Below are 19,249 nucleotides of genomic sequence, written 5' to 3'. Positions count from 1 at the left end.
CTATAGCCCACCAGGCTCCTCTGTCCATGGGGATTCTCCAGGCAAGAATACTGAAGTAAGTTGCCCTGCCCTCTTCCAGGGGATCTCCCCACCCCAGGGGTCAAACCCATGTCTCTTGCATTGGCAGGTGGGTTCTTTACCACTAGCACCACCTGAGAAGCTCCAAGTCACTGTAGGAATTTGAGCAAACCAGTGACCCTCTTGGACCTCAGTTTCCTAATTCATGAACAGAGGAAAAGACTATGTATCCCCATAGTTTGTTTATGTGTATTAATAAGAATAAACCTATGTGAGATATACAGAGATATACAGAAAAATATAGACATAAACACACACATATATGGGGTCTTCATAAGAAAAGCCATAACTATGTAAGAGATTTACTCATGTTTAGTAGGTGCTTGCTGATACCTGCTGAATAAATGGCAGAATAAAGCAAGGTTGCAACAAGACTCACATATGGTGTAAGCAGATAGTCCTTCACACTTTGGAATTGTCAGCACATTGACCAGATCCTAGAAAGCCACCTCTTTCCCTATGTCTCAACAACTGACACCCTAGCCTGTATGCTTCCTCCCAGCAGGCCTTATGACCTCCCAATCCACTTGGATGGACGTGGCCTGATCTCCAGGGCCAGAGTCTGCCCCCAGCCCCTTCCTCAGACCCCCGGGCCCAGATCTTACCTCCAAACATAGCATGAGCTATTTCTTATGCCAATTGAAAAACCCAGATCCCTAGGTTGCCATTACGGTCTCTACTGCCTTTGGTACTACATAGAAACAAATCACACCCTTTCTCTGATTTTCCAGGAGCATAAACATGAGGAAAATTCGTGGACCAGGAACGAGGGTGTCTGCTCAGAGCCTCCTCCCCACATCTTAGGCCTGGACTCCACCTGTGACCTTTACCTGCAAAGTAAGACTCACAGGTGGTCTCCCACCTCAAGGGACTTTGAGAAGCATCACATACCTGAAAATTTCTTTGAAAAAAACATGAAGCACTCCACAAGCTCTTTGGCTCTGGTCATGCTTAGTTTATTTCAGTGTGTTTGCAGACTATGAGTCTCTAGAGGCCCGAGATTAGTTCCCGGGTAAATTTCTTTTGGTACAGTGACCACACACACAGAAAAATCTGAAGCTCTTTGTGACTCCAGTGCTATTAGCAAATGCACTGTGATCTCTGGACAGTGGCTGGGGCTGGGACAGAAGTCAGGAAGCCCGGTTCCAGTAAATTAAGCGCATCACTTAACCTCTCTGGGCATTTTTCCTCATATGCACAATGGAGCTGACAAGCCATCCACATTCCTATTCACTAGGATACCAGGAGGCCAAAGAATTTGAAAAGGAAAACACTGCACAAATAGAAATGCCATAGTATACAGCAGGCATGGAGAGCTGAGAAAGAAGTGATGAAAAAGAAAGGGGAAGACAAACACCAGAAAGATAAAGCATCTAGGGCGAAATGTGAGGCTCTTGAGATGGCAAGGATGGAGTCCCGTGGAAGAGCCCAGTAAAGAAAGTTTCCCCCAAGCCTGAGATGAGAAGGTTAACCACAGAGACATCTGAAATGCATCTCTGGGTGGAAGGAAATGAAGTCTGTGCATTGTTTGAGGTGGTACAGGATACACCAGAAGCCGAGGCTCGCTGCTGCTCACTCTTACAGCTCAACACAGAGCGAAAAGGTAGATGAGAACTTAAGAGGCCTCCTACCTTTTATAATTGAGGAATGTCACCAGAGAGGTCCTGGCCAGGCCACATCCTGGCACAAGAGGTCCCATCCAGGGTGCTCATTTTAAGGAGGACATTCAAAAACGATCAGGCCAAAAGCTGGTCACCCACTAATAGGGATAGGGTGTGCTGAGACCAGGTCACAAAAAGAAGGGCTACGAAATCTGAAAGTGTCTCCCTAAATAAGACCTGGAGAAGACACAAAAAGCAAAGAGCTCTTAAAATCAGAAGAAAAAAAAAAACAACAACTTTAAACATCTTCTAGTCCGATCTTCAGAAAAGAGAAATCTCTAGTACCACATCTCTGCTGAGGAATTATGCAGCTGCTGTGGAAACTTGCAGTAATGGAGACCTTATTACTTTATAAGTGAGTTCATCACATTATCATTTGGACAGAATTAAACTCTTCTCTCTCCTATTAACTCTAAATTAACCTCCTCCTGGCTTCCACTGATGCTCTGAGAGGGACACAGACTAAGTTTAAATACTTCTTCACCTACTCATTCTTCAAACAACTGAGGACAGCTGGTCTTGATGACCTCTACTAGGTTGTCCCACAGCCTCTCCAGCCAGGGGCACATTTTTAGCACACCCCTGAAAGCATGTCATTCAGCCTGTCAGTACTTCTTTCCTGGTTATCTCCAGCCAGCTGTGATCTCAGACTGCCATCAGACACTGACGGCTGCCCCTGCTTTGCTTAGGGCATCTCATCCCAGCCAGGAATGCTAGCTCTGTGTTGGCTTTACAACTAGGTTTTTTTCCTTCTGCCACTGGCCACCTCGTGGTCTCAGCTCCCTACCCAGTACCCAGGGCTTGTCATGAACATGTTCCACGATAAGGCCAAAAAATGTGAGTCCCAAATTCATGCCACTTAATGGAAAGCAACTGGTCATTTGATTTAGGCCTTCCAATAAAGACTGAATCTAGACTGTGCAATCGGCATTAAGTATCTTTTCTAACAACTCATTTGACAGATGAGGAAATATAGGCCCAACAAGGCAAAGTGATGCACTCATAGTCAAAAAGATGAACGTGAATTCTAATCTTTGGTTTTCCAGGCCTATGTTCTTTCTACTGCAATTGAGAGGAAGTGAGGCCACAGTGCAGCTCAGAGTACATTTTGGAGCAAATTTTCCATAATGTGTATCTGCATTCATTCTTTCTTTGATTCAACAGACATTTAGTGAGCACCTATGATGTACTCTGTAAATATCCCAGTAAGATCTGAAGTAAGCTTCCAAGGGCTTTACATCTCAGTGTGTGTGTACACAATGGTGTATGTGAATGAGTTCATTCTTTCATGCATGCACATATTCACTGAACAATATGATAACTAAGCACCCTTAACACTATGCTGCGTGCTGGTACAAGTAAAACAGTCACAGTACATTGCCCCAGGGCAGTCTCTGTCCAGCAGGGACAATTCTCAAATGTCTTGTCAATGTGATAAAGCCCAGTACAGGGTGTTACGGTATTTAATTAAGCCAGATGCTTCATTAAGATTGGTGCCAGAGATGGTGGCAGTGTCCATAACTGTGGTAGGAGGAATAAAGCTGCCGGTACTGGTGGTTTGAAAAGGCCTTAGGAAGAGTGGGGCTTCTGAACTGGGTCTTGAAGGAGGCTATGAATTTATCAGGCAGAACAGAACAGAGAGAGGTGAGGGTGTGTGCAAAGATGGAGAGGCAAGAGAGGACCTCATCCCATAGGTAGGTGGGCATGGCTGGGGTCAGGAGTTAATGTGGGTGATAGCGCAAAACAGGCAGGTAGGGAGTAAGGTACAAAAGCCCCACTGTATCATACTAAGGAGCTTGATTCTATCCTAAAGGCAACAGGATTCAGTGAAAGAATTGAGAGAGAATAAACAGGATCAGGTAAGAATTTTAGAAAGAAAGTTCTGACAGTAGAGGATGGACTGGAAGGTGTTGGGGCCAGAGACAGGGAAACCAGACAGGAAGCTATTGGCAGGAATCCAGGTCGAACCTGAGGGTTCCTGCCTACACACACATAATTTTAAAGGCTGAAACATTAGAAGATAGAAGAGACTGTTTTCATGTACATCTCTCTTGGCCACCAAAACTTTGCAGAACCACAGCACCTTCATCATTCTCCATAATGATGTGGTGACCCCAGAAGAGTGATGTCGGCCACAGCATCACCACCAATCCTGGTGTGTAGGAGCCTCCAAGAGAAGTAACTTATGGCTGCATGCATCAGCCACATCTACCAAAAGGGGGTGGGGATGGACCAGCCCTAAACAAAGTCAAATGAGGGTCCTAGAAGGAGGAGTAGGTCAGGTTAGAGGAATGCAACAAATCAGAAACAAGACAAACAAAAGTTCCAAGAGGGAAGGGGTTAAAGGAACCTCTCCATGGGAACAGGGAATGAAGAACAGAGAGGAGGAAATCAATACAAGAGCCAGCACCTGTCTCATCCGGTCTCCACAGGCAGGATGCAGTTCAGGGAGCCCACTCAGCCCCCTTGTGGGAATCTGGGAAAGGTGTCCCCTTTTTAGACCAACAAGAAGGCCACAAGCAGCAGCGCCTGCAGCCCTGTTCCCACCCTCAGCTGGTGAGAGCCTGCATGTGCACAGATGGGCACGCTGAACAGATAAGCAGGAACATCTGGGTGGAGAAGGGATCGTGCGGGGGGATGAGGCAGATCTTGACAAGCCGGGAGCTGTTTGAGTAGCTAAACCCCATCAGGTGCAGTACAGAGCCATCCTCACTGGGAGTTGAGTCAAAGATGAATGAGAAGAAGGTGAAAAACCTAAATAATTTCCTTCCTTATGAGGAAAAAAATGCTCATCTAGGCAAGTCTGAGCCTTCTTGGAGTTGGAAGATTCTGAGATGATCACCAAGTTTCTGTGCTAAGTCACTTCAGTTGTGTCTGACTTTGTGTGACCCCATGGACTACATGTAGCCTACCAGGCTCCTCTGTCCATGGAATTCTCCAGGCAAGAATACTAGAGTGGGTTGCCATTTCCTTCTCCAGAGGATCTTCCCAACCCTGGGATAGAACTTGCGTCTCTTATATCTCCTGCATTGGCAGGCAGTTACCACTAGTGCCACCTGGCAAGTCCTAGGAAAGTCCAATTGCTATTCCCCATGACCCCGGAAAATTTTTCTGAAAATCAGAACATCAGACCATTCCTGTGCTACTTAGAAAGAGCCCAACTAGTCACCTTCCAGTGAAGCCACGACGAGCAGCAGCACCAGGGATTTTCACAAAATTGATGGGGTTCTGCTTTAAGCCACAGACTAGCAACAGGCCTGGAGCTGCACAGATTAAAACATTTCTCTATGTTTGCATTAATGCTAAACTGAGGCCAACAAAAGCAACATTTGTCGCATCAATTACCATCTTCCACAGCCTCCAAGTTGGCCCTGAATATAAGTTACCATGAACTAGTGGGAAAAAGCCTTCAGAGGGGTGAAGAGAGGCCAATATGTCAGCCCCAACTCTGAATTTCTGGGCCACGGCTGTTTTAAATTAGATTCTCAGTGCTGCTTTCACCAGAGTCTTGGCTTAGCTCTGCAATGGAAAAGTTATTTTTGTGCTCTGAGCCACAAATATTTATATGGAAGCATATTCATAATTCCAATTATGTTGTTTTCATGATGCTCTTTTCTTCTACTTAAAAACAATCATAGCTATCATGATTATTATTTCTGATAAGACATATAAAAAAGCTCTGGGCCAAGTACAGATTCCACAGGACCCAGATAAATGATTGCAAACAGGCAACAATCATTTATAAGATTTTATATCTTATAAAATCCTTAAGAAATAATTTCGGTCCATCTATACACTGTGATGGCCTTCTTCTTTGTCCCTACTCCTCAATCACTCAGGGCCTTCATGATCTCTCTTGGGAAAACCTAGTCCCAGAAGTAGTTCTGATATTTATTCCTTATGTATGCTCTCTGAAGTCTTTGCATTTAAAATGTTATATTCAAAAATGAGATGAAGGGTTTTTATCTCTTTAAAGAACAGGAACACCAACAAGTAAAGGACAGAGATATTTCTGGTTAAGAGGGGCATAAGTCTTGGGTAGTAACATAGTTATTCTATAAAATGGTTGATCTAGGACTTCCCTGGTGGTCCAGCGCCTTAGACTCTGTGTTCTCAAGCAGGGTTTGATGCTTGATTAGGGAACCAGATCCCATGTGCAGCACAACTAAAGATCCTGCATGCCACAATGAAGATGGAAGATCCTACATGCCACAACTAAGATCCAATGTAGGCAAATACATGAATAAATAAAAATAATTTTTTAAAAAACCTAACCCCATTCCCTGCTACCCTACTACATAAATGTATATATATTTTTTAATAGGCTGGGCTATGAAGAGGTGGTATAGATGTAGAATAAAAATGGTGGAAATTCATCCAAGAGAAATCTAAACTGATTACCAAGAAAACACAATATATTAAGAGATGTAGCCATGGCCTCTGCCCAGAGGTCTCTGATCAGAACTACTGAAGCACAATCCTGGTTCAGTAGAACCAGTTCAGAAGGGAGATGATGGGAGGAGACTAACATGTGTGAGCATTAACATATCCCAAGTGCTTGGCCCATATTATTTCTTGTTTATCTCACTTAATCTTCAGAACCACTTTTTGAGGTAGGGTTTATTATCACCGTTTTAAGGAAAAGGAAACTTAGCCTCAGAGAAGCTAAGTACTCGCCCAAAGCAAGTTACTTTAGATAAGTTACTTAACATCTATGGTCTGAATGTTTGGGTGTCTCGGAGTTGGTGATGGACAGGGAGGCCTGGCATGCTGCAATTCATGAGGTCGCAAACAGTCGGACACAACTGAGCGACTGAACTGAACTGAACTGAACATTCATGTCAAAACCCTAACCTCCAAGATGATGGTATTAGGAGGTGGGGCCTTTGGGAGGTGTTTAGGTCACCAAAGTGGAGTCCTCATGATGAGCATTCTTATAAAAAAAGTCCTAAAGAGCAAGCTCACCCTTTCCACCATGTGATCACACAGACAGACGTTGGCTGTCTGCAAATTAACAATATTGAGAGTTTCAGGTGCACAGCAGAGCTACTCAGCCATACATATATATCTATCTGTTTTCCCCCACCTCCCCTCCCATCCTTGTTGGTTATCCATTTTAAATATAGCAGTATTTAATCTATTTTTTTAATGTAGTAATATTTGTCATTACAGTTTTGTTCACTGTTTTGAAGTGTTTGGATTGAAGGGGTAATTCAGGGAATTCTGCTCAACGTTATGTGGCAGCCTGGATGGGAGGGGAGGCGGGAGAAAATGCATATGTATGGATGAGCAGCTCTGCCACGCACCTGAAGCTATCACAACATTGTCAATTTGCTATACTCTAATAAGAAATAAAAAGTTTAAAAAAGAGATGAAAGAGAAATCTCCAGATAACAGAAATAAAGAGGGAAGTCAAAGTGGACCAAATAGTCGGAGCTGAAGCCAAGGGGCTTATGGAACAATCCAGACCAGTTAGAAGCCTGAATGGCTAGGGGCTGAGAGTTTAATGGCATGCGTGCAGTGAGGGGAGTCCTGTAATGGCCACCTGATGTCAGGAGCTGTCGCTGACACACTTACATAAAGCTGAAGTCAAAAACACCTGCTTCATAAGTGAAACAGTTCTAGAAGAACATTACTTGTCAATCTGAGGAAACCACAAGAAAGCTTGTCATGTGCTTGAGCAAAGAGTAGAAAATGAATGACCTTAAAAAAATCTGAAATCCACACTTACACCACAATGCAAGGACAAGTTTAAATGCATACTTTCAGGCTGTACAAGGTCTCTAGGCCAACATTAACAAAAAGGTAAATTTGGGAATGGGCAAATCCCAGATTAGACCAGCAGAAGCAAATGTCAAATTGCTTTATAAGGATATGCTAGCAATCCTGAGGTAGGTAGGATTTCTATGAAAAACAACTCTTGATGAAGATGTAACACACAAGAGAAAATAAATCATTTTTAAAAATTCAAAAGCAGAAATAACAAATAATCTAAAAATTTGCTTAAAATATTGAAACATAGAAAAAGGGCTAAAAATTAAAAAATTAAAAGGCAAAGAGATAATATTTTTAAAAACCAGTAGATACTAAGTACCAAATAGAAATTCTAGAAATAAAAACATATAGACATTAAATTTCAAGAAAGAAACAATGGGTGGATTGAACAATAGACCAAACGCAGTTAAAAAAATTAATAAACTAGAAAATGGAACTGAAAAAATTACTCAGAATAAGGTTAAGATAAAGAGATACAGTTAATCCTTAGGCAATATGGGTTTGAACTGTGAAGTCCACTTATACGCAGATTTGTTTTCAATAGTAAACACTACATTGTCCTCAGTTGGTTGAATCCAAGGGATGTGAAATCATGGATTTAGAGGAACTGCGGATATAAAAGAACTGCGTCTATGAAGGGCCAACTGTAAGTTAAACACAGATTTTCAATTTCACAGAGGGTCAGTACTTCTAATGCAAATTGTTCAAGGGTCAACTATAGTTAAGAAAGGAAAACTTCAGATGAAGAAAACATAGAAGGTAAAATTAGAAGGTTCAACACTCACCTAATGGGTATTTCAGGGAAGACTGGAGGTATAAGGGACTCAAAATCAGAGTACGGACTTTTGTCTCTTATGTTCATTTCTATATCTCTAGAACTTGAAAGCATTCCTGATACATGATAAGTGCTCACTAATTATTTTAAAATAAATTTGTAGAGGAAATAAGTGAGAAACCTTTAGATATAAAAACAGAGGCGTGACTTCAGATTAATAAGCATTCAGAATTCCAGGTAGAATACACAGAAACAGATTATATCTGGACACATAATGAAAGGGCACAACATGAGAGACAAAAAAGATAAGACTGAAAGGCTCCAAGAGAGAAAACAGATTACCTGCAAAAGGATGGCCAAAAAGAGACTTTTCATAAGGAACAATTGAGACAAAAAGACAGTGGAGTAATATTACAAAATGCGCAGGGCAAAATATCTACTTAGAATTCTATACCTTGACAAATTATTTCAAGAGGGACATGAATAAAGACATTTTCAAAACAATACCAAAGCTACCCACAAGATTGGCATATTACAACTCTAGACTTCAGCAGCAGCAGCAGACCTTCAGTGAAAAAATTATCAGTATGAAGAAAATGAATACAGGAGAAAGGAATGGTATGCAAGAGGCAATGTTGAAATAAGAAACTGGTAAAGTCAGGAGGGAGGGGGAGGGAGACTCAAGAGGGAGGGTATATGTGTATAATTATGGTTAGTTCACCTTGTTGTACAGTAGAAGCCAACACAACATTGTAAAGCATTATCCTCCAATTTAAAACAATAAAATAAAATCACACCAATGAAAAAAAGAAATGGGTGAAGTTAAATAAATTTTCACTATAAAAAAGGAAAAAAAGTAGGAATAACAATGATAACCAATTTCAGGAATGGGGAGAGGACCATAAATGATGTGGGATTAAACCAGTAGACCACAATAACCAGAAGATGGGAAGAGAGGCCGGTCAGATTTAAAGGCATCTAAGGCCACTGTACTGATGAGAGGAAATACAGAAATCAACTTCAGACTTTGTTAAATGGACACAATGTTAAAAATTTAAGAAATACAAGTAGAATTTTGTCTTTCAAAACAGTTGACAGAAGTAGAAATATACAAAACTTGACCAATCCAAAGAAAACTATGAAAAGAAGTATAAAAGAAGCAACCAAAAAATGCTAAATGGGAAAAACAAAAACTTAAGATGGCAGAACGAGGCCAAATGTATATTGATTAAAAAGAATGTAAAAGTTTACATTCTATTATTAAAAAGATTTCCAGGCTATCATAAAAAAAAAAAAAAATGAAGCAACACATAAAAACTATTTCTAAGATTAACAGTTAAGGCAAAATTATAGACAGAAGTTAATATAAAAGGACATATAAGACATAAAAAAATAATAACCAAGAGAAAGTAGGTACACCAACATTAATATCAGACAAAATAGAATTTCTGCCAAAAGCATCAATAAACATAACAAAGAACTGTACATAACATAATAAATTCACCCTGAAGAAATAACAATCATCAATTTGCATAAACATTAATGGATTACAAGGAAAAACTGACAAATCCACAGAGTGGAAGATTTTAACATTCCTTTCTCTGAGACTGAAGAGAACTCAGAAAACAGGCAAAAAAAAACCAGGAAGAACATGCGAAATTTGAAAAATACACTTAATAAATACACTTGATGCAGAATGCTGCATCCACCAAGCAGGGAATATATTTTTCTTTTAAACCATACATGATATATTTGGAAAAACTGTTCATGTAACTGGACACAAAGGATGGCTACTATACAAACCATGCTGTCTTTTCATGATGCAACTAGATTAGAAGTCAACAATAATTTAAACAAAGTTAAAAAAAAGGTTTTTTTTAAGTTGAAAATGGAAAATTAAATCCATACGTTCAAAAGAAAATTTAAATGTACAAAAAATTTAGAGCCAAGTGATATTGAATGTACACATACCAAAACCTGCATGATGTGGCTAAAGCAATATGTAGAGCTAACTTTATAGCTTTAAAATACATGTTTGTTTGGTTTTTTTGCCATGCCAGTGGCTTGCGGGATCTCAGTTCTCTGCCCAGGGATTGAACTTGGCAGTCAGTCCAAGTTCAAGTCCTAACCACTTGAAAGCGCCACTAGCCTACCAGGGAATTCCATAAAATGGATGCATTGAAAACAAAAAATAAAAGAGCTAGGAGTCAACTTAAGTAGCTAGAAATGGAAAGAAGAAATAATACAAATAAGAGGAAATAAAAAGACATGAAAAATGAAAAGTATAGATAAGGAAGAAGCTGGTTATATCAAAAGATTAATTAAACATCTATATTAGCTTTTGAGATGGCACAAATAAACAGTATTAAGAACTAAGAAAGAAATATATCTTAAAACAGTCAACATTTAGAAAACAATAAAAGAAAATTACAAATAAATTTATGCTAGTAAATTTGAGAACACATGAAATGGATCATCTAAACAAATTATCAAAACTGAATCAAAAAGAAATAGATCAAACTTATCAAAATCATTTATGAAACTGAATTGTCAAAAACTTGACACACATACCCTGGCTAAGCAGTTATTTTACAATGAATTTTACCAAACTTTTAAGAAACAAGCCATCTTTACCTCTCACAAACTGCTTAAGAAAAATATATATGAAAAAGTTTCCCAACTTATTTCATGGAGCTAATATAAACTTGATACCAAACAATGTAAGAACAATGTTTTTTAAAAAAGAAAATTATAGACAATTGTTTCACTTAATAAACAATTGCAAAAATCTAAATAGGATACTAGCAAATGATATTCCATAGAATAAAAGAATATATCTGTATGTGTGTGTGTGTGTGTATATCTCTCTCTCTCTCTCTCTCAAAGTCATGGCATCATCGACTCAATGGACATGAATTTGAGCAGACTCCAGGAGCTAGAAAAGGACAGAGAAACCTGGTGTGCTGCATGCAGTTCATGGGGTCACAGAGAGTCATATATAACTGAGAGACTGAACAAAAAATCTCAAAGTAATTAAATATATTCATACTATCACATTATAATATGAAGAAAGAAAATTATATTACCTCATATAATTTACACAAAACATTAAGGCATTACATAAAATCAACACTCAGTCATGATAAAGTGTGTAAGTTGTTAAAAAAGTATCTATTGAAACCTTAAGCAAACTTCATGATTAATGGAGAAACATTAAGAGCACTCATTAAGGACAGTAAGAAGACAAGGGTGCTCACTGTCACTGTTACCATTAAATGCTGTCCTGGAGGGTCTACCCAATCCAGCAAGACAATAAAAAGATATGGTCAAAAGAAAAAAAACAAATCATTATTATTCTGTGATTGTCTACCTAGAAAATTCAAGAATACCTGCATAAGAAACAATCAGAGACTTCAACTGGGATGATCAATACAAGATCAAAATTCAAAAATCAGGAATGTTTCTATGGGACAGGAAATAACCAATTTTAAAGTATAATTCAAAAAAGATATCATTTATAATACACACTAAACCGATCAGAAATAGGAAATAGATAAAACAAAATCTGTGTAAAAACATTTACACATTTACAGAGGAAGTCACCTGAATAAAAGAAGAAGATGAATATTATAAAGGTATCAGTTCTCTTGAATAAAAATTAAATGAAATCAATAAAAATCCCAACATGATTTTCTGTGTTCAATGAGACAAACTAATATTTATATGAACTATTATAGTCCAAGAAAGCCAAGAAATACTGAAAAAATACAAAAGTAACTGTTCAGTTCAGTTCAGTAAGTAGCTCAGTCATGTCCGACTCTTTATGACCCCATGAATCGCAGCACGCCAGGCCTCCCTGTCCATCACCAACTCCCGGAGTTCACTCAGACTCAGGTCCATTGAGTCAGTGAGGCCATCCAGTCATCTCATCCTCTGTCGTCCCCTTCTCCTCCTGCCCCCAATCCCTCCCAGCATCAGAGTCTTTTCCAATGAGTCAACTCTTCGCATGAGGCGGCCAAAGTACTGGGGTTTCAGCTTCAGCATCATTCCCTCCAAAGAAATCCCAGGGCTGATCTCCTTCAGAATGGACTGGTTGGATCTCCTTGCAGTCCAAGGGACTCTCAAGAGTCTTCTCCAACACCACACAGTTCAAAAGCATCAATTCTTTGGCACTCAGCTTTCTTCACAGTCCAACTCTCACATCCATACATGACTACTGGAAAAACCATAGCCTTGCCTAGACAGATCTTTGTTGGCAAAGTATTGTCTCTGCTTTTGAATATGTTATCTAGGTTGGTCATAACTTTCCTTCCAAGCAGTAAGCGTCTTTTAATTTCATGGCTGCAGTCACCATCTGCAGTGATTTTGGAGCCCCAAAAAATAAAATCTGACACTGTTTCCACTGTTTCGCCATCTATTTCCCATGAAGTGATGGGACCAGATGCCCTGATCTTTGTTTTCTGAATGTTGAGCTTTAAGCCAGCTTTTTCACTCTCCACTTTCACTTTCATCAAGAGGCTTTTGAGTTCCTCTTCACTTTCTGCCATAAGGGTGCTGTCATCTGCATATCTGAGGTGATTGATATTTCTCCCGGTAATCTTGATTCCAGCTTGTGCTTCTTCCAGCCCAGCATTTCTCATGATGTACTCTGCACAGAAGTTAAATAAGCAGGGTGACAATATACAGCCTTGACGTACTCCTTTTCCTATTTGGAACCAGTCTGCTGTTCCATGTCCAGTTTTAACTGTTGCTTCCTGACCTGCATATAGGTTTCTCAAGAGGCAGGTTAGCTGGTCTGGTATTCCCATCTCTTTCAGAATTTTCCACAGTTGATTGTGATCTACACAGTGAAAGGCTTTGGCATAGTCAATAAAGCAGAAATAGATGTTTTTCTGGAACTCTCTTGCTTTTTTGGTGATCCAGCAGATGTTGGCAATTTGATCTCTGGTTCCTCTGCCTTTTCTAAAACCAGCTTGAACATCAGGAAGTTCACGGTTCACATATTGCTGAAGCCTGACTTGGAGAATTTTGAGCATTACTTTACTAGTGTGTGAGATGAGTTCAATTGTGCAGTAGTGTGAGCATTCTTTGGCATTGCCTTTCTTTGGGATTGGAATGAAAACTGACCTTTTCTAGTCCTGTGGCCACTGCTGAGTTTTCCAAATTTGCTGGCATATTGAGTGGAGCACTTTCACAGCATCATCTTTCAGGATTTGAAAGCGCTCCACTGGAATTCCATCACCTCCACTAGCTTTTAGTGATGCTTTCTAAAGCCCACTTGACTTCACATTCCAGGATGTCTGGCTCTAGGTGAGTGATCACACCATCATGATTATCTTGGTCATGAAGATCTTTTTGTACGGTTCTTCTGTGTATTCTTGCCACCTCTTCTTAATATCTTCTGCTTCTGTTAGGTCCATACCATTTCTGTCCTTTATCGAGCCCGTCTTTGCATGAAATGTTCCCTTGGTATCTCTAATTTTCTTGAAGAGATCTCTAGTCTTTCCCATTCTGTTGTTTTCCTCTATTAATAGCTAACAACTATTGTGTGCTTCCATATATGGCAGGCACGATTCTAACATTCTGCATACATTATCCTTAAAGTGAATACTATTATCTATTTTATAGACAAGGGAGACTGAGAGAAATTAGGAAACGTGCCCAAGGTTACTTGGTATCCTTAGGAGTAGCAACAGACAAGACAATGGTGTCATATATTCCAAATTCTGAAAGAAAATAATTGTGAGTCAAGAATTCCACACTCAGTCAAACTTTCATTTGTATGAGCAAAATAAAGATACTTTAAGGAATATAAATATTTTTAAGTTTATTAAAGACTTTCCATGAAAGAACATCTTAATTTCCATTGACATGAACTTAGAAGGAAGGAGTGGGTTACCAGAAATACAGAACAAAACAATATAAAGTAGATGAGAAAAGTGGAACTAAGTATCCATAGGTAACAGAAGGTATACAATAATGTTATTAGTTATTCAAAGTGCAGGCCATGAAGTCTGATGCCTATGCTACAACGAAGGCCACTAAGTGGGCTCTGTGCTTCTTTCTGGCCAAATCAGAAATTGAAAACATCAATGAAAGGGTTCACAGCATCCACAAGACAAAACAGACAAGTTGTTCACAAGAACTATTCCTAGCACTGAGACCACAAGGACATTTCTCCAGTGCTCAAATGGATACAAGATCTGGGACTTGTCCATCTTGGTCCAAGTATGATAATTTGGGAAAGAGTTCCTTGACTCTTACAATATTTTTTCAACAAGAAAATGATATAGAAGCCATCAGCCTGTCAGAAATCTCTTCCTGGAAAAATAAAGGAGTGAAAGCCTCCTACATAAGGTGTGCTATTTGAACAACTAGGTATTTTAGAAAAGCCCATCTTCAGGTACATTCCAGGAAGAGGATAGTAAGGTGACCTCTGGGAGCCTGGCTGCCTGTGAGGGACCATGATGATTCAGGATGTGGGCTTCTTTCCCAGAGCTATCCCCCAGAGTATTTCCATCTCCACTAAACCAGTTCATCTGCCAGTGCAAGGGAGCATTACCAGGCTTCCAAAAAATAGTTCTTTATTGTGTTTTCACAGTAATAAACATCAAGAAGCAATCCCAACATTCCATATAACACAAAGATAAATGGAAATCTGGCATCTGTCTCTGGGCCTTCCTACCCATCTTGCTCCCCTGACAATGCCAAGAAAAATGAATGCCAATCATTAATTTGTCAATTTTTAAAAATCCTGCCTTCTACCAGGCAGCATAGACATAATTTGCTGATTTTTAAAAATCCTGCCTTCTATCAGGACTGCTCTAGAATTCCATGGGGTTCCTGGATTCCCAGGCTGTTCAGAAAGCCTCAGAGGAATTCTGGATTATTTATCATAGATACATCTGGCTTCCAAGGGAAAATGAGAGACCCCAGGCTAAGTCAGGAGCAACTCCCAAAGACTTCCAAGACAAGCTATAGTGGGAAGTGGATGGGAGACAGGGGTATTTTCCAATTAATCAAAATATCAGTTCTTACTAAACCACAAATTATTTTGCCTTCCTTTTCTATTTTTTTCTTATAATTAAGATAACAATAATAATACAACAGTGACAGAGATTAAGACTTTGGTCACTGACCCGATTTCAAGATTTGATTCTAGCACATAGTGGCTATGCAACCTTGGCAAGTTTCCCCCCAGAATCTAGTTTCTGAGTCTTATATCATGAGAATAACAGTACTTACCTCAAAGCATTAATATGAAATACCATATGCATGCGCTTCATACTCAATAAATGTTAGCTATTACTATTGCAAAACAGTGGAGAAACACAGGCAAGCACAAAGAAAATCAAAAGTACCTGTAATCCCACCATCCATTTCCATGCATACCATTCCAGTATTTTGGGGGTGTATTTTCAGAGTGAGATACAAAGCTTTCATAACTTGAAATAAAATTTCTTTCAAAATTTAACAAAATACCCTGAGCATGTTAATATAATTTGGTATCCTTGTACACATGATTTTAAAACGTCACATCATATTCCTTTAGGTTATTTTTCTTAAATAAGAAGTAAAAATAACCCCTTCCCTTCTTCCTCCTCTGCAATTTCCACACTCCATCTATCTCCAACTCATCTGGTCAGTCAGATGACAAGTGGCTGCTTTCTATAGGCTAACTGGGGATGTAGCCTTCATCTTGCCATCCAGACCACCTGCTCCTTCAGTCTGGGACATGTTGCCAGCCTTCATTATATCCCCATCATTCAGAGCAGCCTCTCTGGGGCTGCACAACAAACAGTCGTAAACAATGGCAAACCACTCAGTTCAACAAGATTTCGTGAGTTGGTACAAAAGTTGAAGAAGGCAGAAAGGTGATTTCTCTCCAAACAGTATCAGGTTGACTTCTGGGGCATTAAATACACTATTAAAAATTCTCAGGAAGAGGAAGAAACTGAAGATTATTATCTAAGTGCATTGTTTTTAAGTACCAGGGTCAAACAAGTTCAAAACTTTCAAGGGTTTTCTTTTTGAATGGAAGTCACAATGCTTCCTTACCAATGACATTTTGAAATCACAGTAAAACCTTACTAATTCATACTAATGGGGAACTACCGCACTCAATCAGCACAGAAAAATGAATTACACCCTTTTCAAAACCAGTTTCTTCCTAATGAAATTCATTTTTTAAATCTTTCTGAATAGCTCAATACTAACCTGTTTTGATAGGTTGTTCTGAATCTAATACATTTGTTACAATCACATTTATTATCTGTACAGAAACAGGAATGGCTGAAGTTCTTGAGAAGTGCCTTCTCTCTAAAAACAATAAAAGTTCAACAGTCCCTACAGTCCTGTTTGTACAGTTCATTCCTTAGGAAAGCTTTTTCTTCTTGGTCTTGTGGTAGCAAACCCCAGCTCAGGCTGTTTCCCTCTCAGCCCCACGGCTCCAGTTCCAAGTGGGCAGAAGTTAGTAATATCAACCCAGATCAATCCCTTAAAAAAAATCTGAAAACCTCCGAATTCCAGGCTTGACCAGACCCATCTTAGAATTAACAAGTTCCCTTCTAAGCACCCAGAGAACTGAGCCTGTCTTGGAAACACTGATTCAACCCTAATGAGAACAGACATAAAAACCACACAAATGAACTAAACATTCCTCTACCCGATCAGAGTCAAGTTGAAGCCAACAGCCTGAGGATTAAAAGAGGCGAGGTTGTTTTTCCTCTTTGAGGTCCTGCTCATTTTCACCTCTTCCATTGCCTTGTTTCCACAACTCCTGTTTATGAGAAGTTGGGAGCGGGACGCAGGGGAGGGAAGAAAAATGCAGGGTGAGTAGCCAGGCTGGGGAATGCCAACAGACAGTGTGGTTTTTGTCAGGCAAATTAAAACTTCTAGCCTGGGGGACGCTGTAAGAGTTTGTTTGGGGTAGTCTGAAAATAAGCGCCAGTGAACTCTCATCTCCCACTAAAACAGTCTAAGTACAGAATAAAGCCTTTACTTTCCAAAGACCAGGTTCTGCACAATATTTTTAGCAAGTACTCTTTTTCTCTATTTTCTTGTTTTATTATTTCTCCCGTTTCTTTCAGAAGTAGAAAGGTTAATTAAATGAAGTTATTATTGGGAGAAAAAAAACAGAGAGGTTAAAAAAAACAAAGGTGCCCAACAGAAACAGGAAAATTCCAAGAAGGAATATATTTTAATTTCCCTTTGGACATGCAACGCACAGTGTGCGGGGCCAGGGGACCCAAAATCAAACTCCAGTTAGTTTTTACTGCAGAAATTCTTCAAGCAAGAGTGAAGACCCCCGTGGCTGTGACTCCCTGGCCTGGGTAATCGCCTTCTGGGGCTGGAGGGGCCACTAGGCTGGCGCTACCAGCCTGTGGGCCAGGAGCCTCCCAGGGAAAGGTTAGGGGGCGGGGGGCGGCGGGGGAGAGAGTAGCTGCACCAGTAACAGGAGCCAGGAAAAAGAAAAGTGAGAGTTCTGGGGTTGGGGGGACGCTGAGCCCCTGGAGGGGTGGAGGACGGGGGCTGGTGACCGTGCGCTGAGAGGCTGCGACCGCACGGGTTTGTTTGGATGAACACCGTCCCTCCCTCCTCCCCCCCCACGCCCCCAGAAAGGAGTCGAGATTCTTTTCTTTGCTGCTTAAGTTTTCTTTCTCTTGAGAGCCGAACCTAGGTGTCCGCAGCCGCCTCAGAGCTGAGGTGCGGAGGGGAAGCCGGGTGGGGCCCAGTCAGTGCCGGCCCTGCGCTCTGGGGACAGCGAGAGCCGTGGCAGAGAGGAGAGGCACCCAGCGGGGCGCCGGACCAGCGCGGGAGATGCCCGCGTCCCGCGGCGCCGACTGCGCCCCCACTCCCAGCTCCCCGTCCTCAAACTTTCCGGGTAAACCGGGGCTAACCCGCCAGGGAGAGGGAGCTCCCCGTGCCTCCCTGTCGGTCCCCTGGGGGAGGTCACTCACCCGCAGCGCGGCTGGGGTTCCGACTCTGGCAGCGGCCATCCACCTCGGAGGGAGGAGCAGGAGGAGGAGGGAGTAGACAGAGGAGAAGGGCGAAGGGGGCGGCCGGGGCGGGGAGGGAGGCCCCCGAGCGGCCGGAGCGGAGGGGCGGGGGCGTGGCCACTCCGCCGACGCTCTCCCGCCCCGCCCCCTGCTCCGCCCCGCCCCCTGCTCCGCCCCGCTTCTCTCCTCACTCCTTTCCCGCCCTGGATCCCCCTAAGTTTTTCTCCATTCTCTTCCCCCAACCCGTCCCCGTATCTTTCTTCCAAGTCTCCAGCTCCCCACAAGTCGGGGAGAAGATGCTCCCTCCATCAAACGTGGGACGGGGTGCGAGAAGGTGTGTGAGTTACCTTTAGAAGTCCCTGGAAGCAGAAGCATGGAGCCCTTGGCTGTCTGAAACTATCCCTCGCCCTCTAGGATCTTGTCCTACATCTAGGATCTAGGATCTTGACCTTTGGGGTCGTGGGATGATTGGGGCTGGACATGAGGGGTGGGGAGGGCGGCGGTGGGAGACAGGTGAGGTGACTTGGGGGTCATGCTTTCCACGTTGCTTCATTGCGCTTTGGGCTTTTGTTTTCTCTTGTGATTAGAACTGAAGATTTTTTTGCCGTCTTAAAAATTTTAAGTATAACTGATTTATGATGTTATTTTAGTTTCAGGTATATGGCATAGTGATTCAGTATTTTTACAGATTATACCCCATTAAAAGTTATTAGAAAATAATTTCTGTAATTTCCTGTGGAATACAGTATAACCTTGTTGCTTATCTATTTTTTACATAGTAGTTTGTCTCTTAATCCCACACCTTTAATTTACCCCTCCCTTCCCCCTTCCTCTCTGGTAATCACTAATTTGTTTTCATGAGTCTGTTTCTGATTTGCTATCTACATTCCTTTGCATTATTCTATAGATTCAACATGTAAGTGATATCATATAGTATTTGTCATTTTCTGACATTTCACTGT

The 19,249-nt window shown here is 41.1% G+C and overlaps 1 protein-coding gene across 1 annotated transcript in view; it reads right to left on the bottom strand.

The window, feature by feature from the left end:
* The window catches only part of STON1 (stonin 1), a 56,142-nt gene extending 37,848 nt beyond the window's left edge, over positions 1-18,294 (bottom strand). The window contains exon 1 of the mRNA XM_005212542.4: positions 18,249-18,294. The gene's annotated coding sequence lies outside the window, so the exon portion shown is untranslated. The remainder of the gene's footprint in view (positions 1-18,248) is intronic.
* Positions 18,295-19,249: the final 955 nt, after the last annotated feature.

The sequence above is a fragment of the Bos taurus genome, chromosome 11 (assembly GCF_002263795.3).
Source record: "Bos taurus isolate L1 Dominette 01449 registration number 42190680 breed Hereford chromosome 11, ARS-UCD2.0, whole genome shotgun sequence".
In the NCBI taxonomy this organism is placed as follows: Eukaryota; Metazoa; Chordata; class Mammalia; order Artiodactyla; family Bovidae; genus Bos; species Bos taurus.
The sequence above is the reverse complement of the archived record's forward strand: the minus strand, read 5'-3'. Positions and strand labels throughout refer to the sequence as shown.